Genomic DNA, 7,943 nt, shown 5'->3' on the forward strand with positions numbered 1-7,943 from the left:
CAAATCAAACAGGAGAATTTAGCATTGAAATAACTAGGCGAATTTAGCATTGAAATAACTGAGTGATTAGCTAGTGACTGGTCACAGAAATGACTATGTTGAAGTCAAGGCCTACACATCTGAGCTATTCACAGTACTATATAGTGAACCAATAAAAACTAAAATATAAATTACCTTAATGTTATCAATAAACTCTATATTCTCCAATCAGCTAAGCTACCAACAATAAGTCATTATATATCACAATGCTATATGGCGAAAAAATGGGTGGATTTTTACCCTCAACTTTAGCACCACGGATAGCTACGGGCCCCGTTCAGACGGACGAGTTCGTCCATGGTCGGAACAGAGGAGGGGGAGAGAGACAGCTGCGAGGCCCTAGTATACTCCATGTTGTAAAACCATACCATTAACCGTGGTGTGAGAGGTATTAAGAGGCAATGCTGGCGAAAGAGCTGCGGTCTGAAGGTCATCGTAAAAATACAATTAATTAAGAACAGAAATGATTTAAAACATCTTTCCAGTGGTTACTAAGCCAGAATCCATCTTCTCGGTTGAAATTGTCTCTGTGCTTGTATATGTGAATGGCCTCATGAACGAATCTCTCATGGTAGCCGGTTGGTTTGCAAAGAACCTCCGTCTTGGAGAAGTCAATGTCATGTGAGCCCACTGAATTATAAAAGTGATCTGCCACGGCAGAGGAGTTCGTCCTACCATGTTTCAAGTCTGCTTTATGTTCGCGGATGCGGTCCGAGATATGTCTTTTGGTTTCTCCAATGTAGCTACTACCACAGAGGCACTTTAGTTTGTAAACGCCCGGGTACTGTATGTCTGGAACAGCATTTTTTACAGATGGAACTAAATCACGGATTTTATGTACTGTGTTGAATCGGACCTGGATCTTGTGTTTATTCAGGATTTTGGAGATCTTTTTAGTGACCCCTGCCATGTAGGGTAAGGTGATGGTTTTGAGTGGCTCCACAAGAGGATCCTTCTTCATGACTGGAGTGATGGCTTTGCGGATTGTGTAGTCGGAGTAGCCATTAGCCCTGAGAGCCTGGTGTACGTGCTTGAGTTCACTGGTAATGTGTTCCTGGTCGGAAATGCATTGGGCTCTATGGTATAGAGTCTTGATGAGGGAGTTCTTCTGGGATGGATGGTGGTGGGAATCCGGTTTCAAGTAAGCATCTGTATGGGTAGCTTTCCTGTAGACAGAGTGGCTCATTGAACCATCATGTCTCCTTTTAATTAAGACATCCAAAAAGGGTAGTTTGCCATCTTTTTCGACCTCCATGGTAAATCTGATGGCTGGGTGTATGGAATTGATGTGGTCGCGGAATTGGTCTAGAGCAGGCTGGCCATGTGGCCAGATGACAAAGGTGTCATCAACGTACCTCTTCCATAAGGTCGGGCGTAGAGTGGCAGTCTGGATGGCGTCAGTTTCAAATTTTTCCATGAATACGTTGGCTACAACCGGAGATAGGGGGGAGCCCGAAAGAACCAAAGAAGATGAATCATTGCAGTCACGAAAGCTTTAAATCGAAATTTATACAGCAGGCGTCAGGGTCGGGATCGAACCCACGACTTCCTGTATACCTAGTGAGGTAGTTAGCATCTCACCACGGAGAGAGACACGCAAACTCCAGTTAGCCTCGGCTATGTTCGTTGATCCTCAATTAATTACTTGGTGGAGTGAGGAAGCATTCATGCCAAGCAGATGAAGGTGGCCAGGCGTGATTCTAGACACGCCACCGCCTGTTTACTCAGTGACAGTGTCAAGTTTGTGTTTGCAGTAAAGTCTATTAACTCTGTTGAACACGGAGGTTATAGCGTAACAATAGTTTACTTTTGTTTTCCTCTGGAACTCTTCATAAGAATGGAAACAGGAAGTTAACACAGCACGCACATGCAGCTGAAGTCGGAACTGATCATCCCAGCATTTAAGGACATCTGAGCCTGGATTCACACCTCTAAGTTGCGATTGAACATTAATTTATGAATTTCTGCATAACACAAATAGTATTGTTTTCAACACCCTCTCCTATGTCAGCTGAATTTAGCTTTCATAAATATTACTTTTGCAGCCAGACAGCTGAAATTGTGTGCTCGGAGTTTTGGGTGAACATTCATTTTGAAGATACGAGGGCTTCCCGGCATGTTAATAATCATTTGCCCTCTCATTGTGTGCCATAACAGCCCGTGTGATGAATTTGGGACACTTTTCCACTATATCATGAATATATGAATAAGTATAGACGTGTAAGTCACGTGTTACTGTGTATATATGCTTTCCTCTGTGCATCGATACTGACGTGTAGATGGTGTGGATATTATTTTTTTCTGTCTGCAGCTGACGCTTCCTCTGACGCTTCCTCCGCAGAATTGGTCTGATGGAGCAAATGCTGTCAGCATAGCAGCTCGGTATGACAAGTCAACAATGCGACCAGCGTGCATACAGCACGGATCGGACTAGAAATTTGACACGGCACCAGAGAACTCACACAGGAGAGAAACCCTTCAAGTGCATGATGTGTGGGAAGGCGTTTGCACGTTCATCAAATCTGCAAAGACACCAGAGAACACACACGGGAGAGAAACCCTTCAAGTGCAGTGTGTGTAACAAGGCATTTGCTCGGTCATTTGCTCTTAAAATACACCAGAGAACACACACGGGAGAGAAACCCTTCAAGTGCACTGTGTGTGGGAAGGCATTTTCACGGTCATCTATTCTTAAAGAACACCAGAGAACACACACAGGAGAGAAACCCTTCAAGTGCAGTGTGTGTGGGAAGGCGTTTGCACGTTCATCTGCTCTTGTAACACACCAGAGAACACACACGGGAGTGAAACCCTTCAAGTGCACTGTGTGTGGAAAGGCATTTTCACAGTCCCCACATCTTCAAGTACACCAGAGAACACACACAGGAGAGAAACCCTTTAAGTGCACTGTGTCTGGGAAGGCATTTGCATAGCCATCAGTTCTTCAGACCCTCCAGAGAGCACACACAGGAGAGAAACCCTTCAAGTGCACTGTGTGGGGGAAGGCATTTGCACATTCATCAAATCTGCAAAAACACCAGAGAACACACACGGGAGAGAAACCCTTCAAGTGCACTGTGGTTGGGAAGGCGTTTTCACATTCATCTTCTCTTGTAGAACACCAGAGAACACACACGGGAGAGAAACCCTTCAAGTGCAGTGTGTGTGGGAAGGCGTTTCCACGTTCATCTGCTCTTGTAATACACCAGAGAGCACACACGGGAGAGAGACCCTTCAAGTGCAGTGTGTGTGGGAAGGCGTTTCCACGTTCATCTGCTCTTGTAATACACCAGAGAACACACACGGGAGTGAAACCCTTCAGGTGCACGATGTGTGGGAAGGCGTTTGCACATTCATCTACTCTTGTAAAACACCAGAGAACACACACGGGAGAGAAACCCTTCAAGTGCAGTGTGTGTGGGAAGGCATTTTCACAGTCAACTGTTCTTAAAAAACACCAGAGAACACACACAGGAGAGAAACCATTCAAGTGCACTGTGTGTGGGAAGGCATTTTCACTGTCATCTGTTCTTAAAAAACACCAGAGAATACACACAGGAGAGAAACCCTTCAGGTGCATTTTGTGTGGGATGATATTTGCACAGTCATCATATCTTCAAGTACACGAGAGAACACACACGGGAGAGAAACCCTTCAAGTGCACTCTGTGCGGGAAGGCGTTTTCACAGTCACCACATCTTAAAGTACACCAGAGAACTCACACGGGAGAGAAACCCTTCAAGTGCAGTGTGTGTTGGAAGGCGTTTCCACGTTCATCTGCTCTTGTAATACACCAGAGAACACACACGGGAGAGAAACCCTTCAGGTGCAGTGTGTGTGGGAAGGCGTTTGCACATTCATCTGCTCTTGTAACACACCAGAGAACACACACAGGAGTGAAACCCTTCATGTGCACGATGTGTGGGAAGGCGTTTGCACATTCATCTACTCTTGTAGTACACCAGAGAACACACACGGGAGAGAAACCCTTCAAGTGCAGTGTGTGTGGGAAGGCATTTTCACAGTCAACTGTTCTTAAAAAACACCAGAGAACACACACAGGAGAGAAACCATTCCAGTGCACTGTGTGTGGGAAGGCATTTTCACTGTCATCTGTTCTTAAAAAACACCAGAGAATACACACAGGAGAGAAACCCTTCAGGTGCATTTTGTGTGGGATGATGTTTGCACAGTCATCAAATCTTCAAGTACACGAGAGAACACACACGGGAGAGAAACCCTTCAAGTGCACTCTGTGCGGGAAGGCGTTTTCACAGTCACCACATCTTAAAGTACACCAGAGAACTCACACGGGAGAGAAACTCTTCAGGTGCACTCTGCAGCAAGGTGTTTGCACATTCATAAAATCTTCAAGTACACCAGAGAACACAGAAGCATCAGAAGATCCACAAGGAGTGGAGTCTGAAATCAGCTTGTGAAAGTCAAAGTGCCACAATAAGCCCATCATGAAACAAGAACCGGAAGAAAATCCCAGCTTGGACACTTTTAAAGGTATCGAGGTGAAATATGAAGAGGTGATGGTGAAGAGGGAAGAAGTGATGGTGAATAGCGAAGAAGTGAAGGTGAAATGTGAAGATGAAGATTCAACTCTAAAATGGGACCTTCACGTCGTAAAACAGGAGGAGAATTCTGACTGAGGCAGAGCGAGGCAACTCCCAGCAATTCATGGAAGTGGAGGTGTGGGTGGACTTGCTCCTAGACAATACAAAGTCAAATGGAGACCCGATAGATGTGTAAGCTTGAGACGGGCGCTACAATAGATGCACCTTTGTCACAGGCCTTTAATGAAAAGAATGTGAAGTTGAACACTCAATTCCTAGGTTCAACCTGCAGAGTAAGAGCGAGCGGACAGTCTTTGTGGACCCGTGGATTGGGGAGATCTCTGACCAGGAGTGAGAGCCAAGAAGCCCCCAAGCATTCACTATGTTATAATAATTACATTTACTCGGTGCTTGCTTAATCGCCTCGGCAACTCGGAGTTTTGTATCTAGTCTGAAACACTCGAAGAGCATCCCCAAGTAGCAGCTGCCCCTGTGTGGCACCGGGTGGTGGCCCTGCACGGGCCTGCATATATTTTTTTCCGCCTGAGGACGACTGCTTGTGTTACGATCGAAACATCGTGATCTATTATTATTTTTTCTACCTACGTGACTTTACTGAAAGAACCAAAGAGTATGTGAACAAGAGGCTGTCAGTAGGGGGCGATGATTGATGTTTCATCTCAGTTTTGTAATTTGTCGCTAATGTTTAGAATTCGCCAGCATGCAATGGCCTACTCGTTTTGAATGACGCAATAGTATGTTTTACATCCACTGTTAAGAAGACGGTGCATATTTTTTTAAATAGCTTTTTAATCAGATGTTATCTGATGCAGTAGATTTCACTGCAGTAATTAAATTTTGTTAAAATTCCAGTCAATAATTTAGAATGAACATCTTCTTTGGTTCTTTCGGTAAAGTCACGTAGAATGAGAATAAATTAATAAATTAATAAAATAACATAATAAAATTCTCACGACGTTTCGGCCACAACACAAGTGGCCTACAGGTGAAAGGAACAGACCTGTCGGGACGACAGAGCTTCAATGAACGCTGTTAAGATTCGTAGTGTCTTTTAAGCTGGTTTAGAGAGGTGAGGCACCTGGACAAAGGGGTTTACATATAAAACAGGAGAATTTAGCATTGAAATAGCTGAGTGATTAGCTTGTGACTGGTCATAGAAATAGACTGGTCATAGAAATAGCTTTATTGTGTTATTTTACTAATTTATTATTTTATTTTATTTTCATTCTACATGACTTAAGATGAATCCTTGCAGTTACAAAAGCTTTAAATCGAAATTTAGAATGAACACTTGTCTGATTTTGTGTGTACATGCATCACTTTATTTTTTATAAGGGTCAAACATTGAATAAGTGATGTTAGGACAAAGTGCGTGTGTTTTTGGAAGTAACCTATACAGAGAACTCAGGTGAGACCCGTTGTTCTTGTGATACAGGTCAAAGGGTACTTTTGTGTTTCAGGAAGCATCTGGAGCAACTCATTGGCTTTGAAATAGGAAGCACACTCGGATCATTCATCAGTTACAAGGCATACCACCTTAAAGTTACACGCAGAGGAGATACATTCTCTGCAACACGAATGATAATTTTGTCTTACGTGTTGACGTAGATTTTGTCGAACTTGGACTAGAAATGCTCCTTGCTGATTAACGTCTGGATGTTCACAACCATGGCTTGAAGCAAGCCCCACTGCTGTTGAGACATTGTCCACCAAAAACCGGTCCACAGTTGGCTTGCACACACAGTGTACACACACACACAGTGTACACACACACAGTGTACACACACACAGTGTACACACACACAGTGTACACACACACAGTGTCCACCAAAACCGGTCCACAGTTGGCTTGCACTGAAGCAATGCTGCAGTAATTATGGACTCGCACGAAGGCCGTGGGATTTATATTTCGTGTTAAACATTCCTTTGTTTCGTGGAGAGACCGATTAAATTAAAGACGTCTTGTCTGCTGATCTTGTTCATATCTGTGTACATCGATATCCCACATTGCTTGCACGTACACACCACACGCAATTAAATCAATAAAAATAAGAACGACTTCCGGGCATTGCGAAGATCGAGGAATCTCTTTCAATGGAGCGAGTTCAGTGTGTTCGATTCAACATCTCTCTGTCCGTCTGTGTCATCTGTTTGCCTCTGTGTTTCTTTCTGCCTGTGTCTCTCTGTCGTCTCTGTGTTCCTCTTGTCTGTGTCTGTCCGCCTGTCTTGTCTGTGTGTGTGTCTCTCTATCAGCGTCTATCCAACCGTATTCAACGGCTGTCAGTAGCAACACGCGCCCGGTCAACTTCCACGGCACGCGACTCAAACTTGTTTATCTGTAACTTTTGCACCGTACGTAGCCAACCGTGTTAATCCATGGGTCTCTGTGTGTGTGTACATAACTTCTTTCGCACCATACCTAGCCAACCGTGTTAATCTATGGGTCTCTGAGTGAGTCTCTGAGTCTGTGTATTTAGAACTTATTTTGCACAGTACGTAGCCAACCGTGCTAATCTATGGGTCTCTGTGTGAGTCTCTGTGTGTGTATCTGGAACTTATTTCGCACCGTACGTAGCCAACCGTGATAATCGATGGGTCTCTGTGTGAGTCTCTGTGTGTGTATCTGGAACTTATTTCACACAGTACATAACCGAACCTGCCCAGGAGGAGCGGCTGGTATCTGTGGAGCTGTGGGCTGGGTAAATCTGTGAGCAGGAGCGAGAGACAATTAAGCTCCCAAGCATTCACTACGTTATAATCAACATTTGCATTTAAAGCTTTCGTGATTGCAGTGATTGATATTCTTAGCTCTTTCGGTAAAGTCACGTTGAAGGGAAACAAAATAATAAAATATATGTAAAACAATAAAATTCTCCCGACGTAGACAATTTCAACCGAGAAGATGGATTCTGGCTTAGCAATCATTGGAAGGATTTGATAAACCATTTCAGGTCTTAATTGATTGTTCACACTTACGGTGGCTTTCAGACAACATACATTAATTTTATTTGGTTCTTTCGGTAAAGTCACGTAGAATGAGAATAAAATAATAAATTGATCAAATAAAATAACACAATAATATTCTCACGACGTTTTGGCCACAACACAAGCGACCTTCATCAGGTGAAGGGACGAGACTGTCTGGTAGGACAGCGCTGGAGTGAAAAAAGCCACGTTCAGATCACGACCTTTAAGCTGTGTCAGAAGAAATAAAGCGCCTTGACAAAGGAATTAGCATATAATTTAGCATTAAAATGGCCGAGTGATTAGCTTGTGACTGGTCACAGAAATGGCTATGTTAAAGTTAAAGCATACACATCC

The 7,943-nt window shown here is 43.7% G+C and overlaps 1 pseudogene; it reads left to right on the top strand.

Annotated features, from left to right (window-relative positions):
• Positions 1–2,384: 2,384 nt before the first annotated feature.
• On the top strand, positions 2,385–4,584 carry LOC142921758 (uncharacterized; annotated as a pseudogene).
• The last annotated feature ends 3,359 nt before the right edge of the window (positions 4,585–7,943 follow it).

Source organism: Petromyzon marinus, unplaced genomic scaffold (genome assembly GCF_048934315.1).
Source record: "Petromyzon marinus isolate PM22_M1 ecotype Great Lakes invasive population unplaced genomic scaffold, UKy_Petmar_22M1.pri1.0 PM_G_Scaffold_9, whole genome shotgun sequence".
In the NCBI taxonomy this organism is placed as follows: Eukaryota; Metazoa; Chordata; class Hyperoartia; order Petromyzontiformes; family Petromyzontidae; genus Petromyzon; species Petromyzon marinus.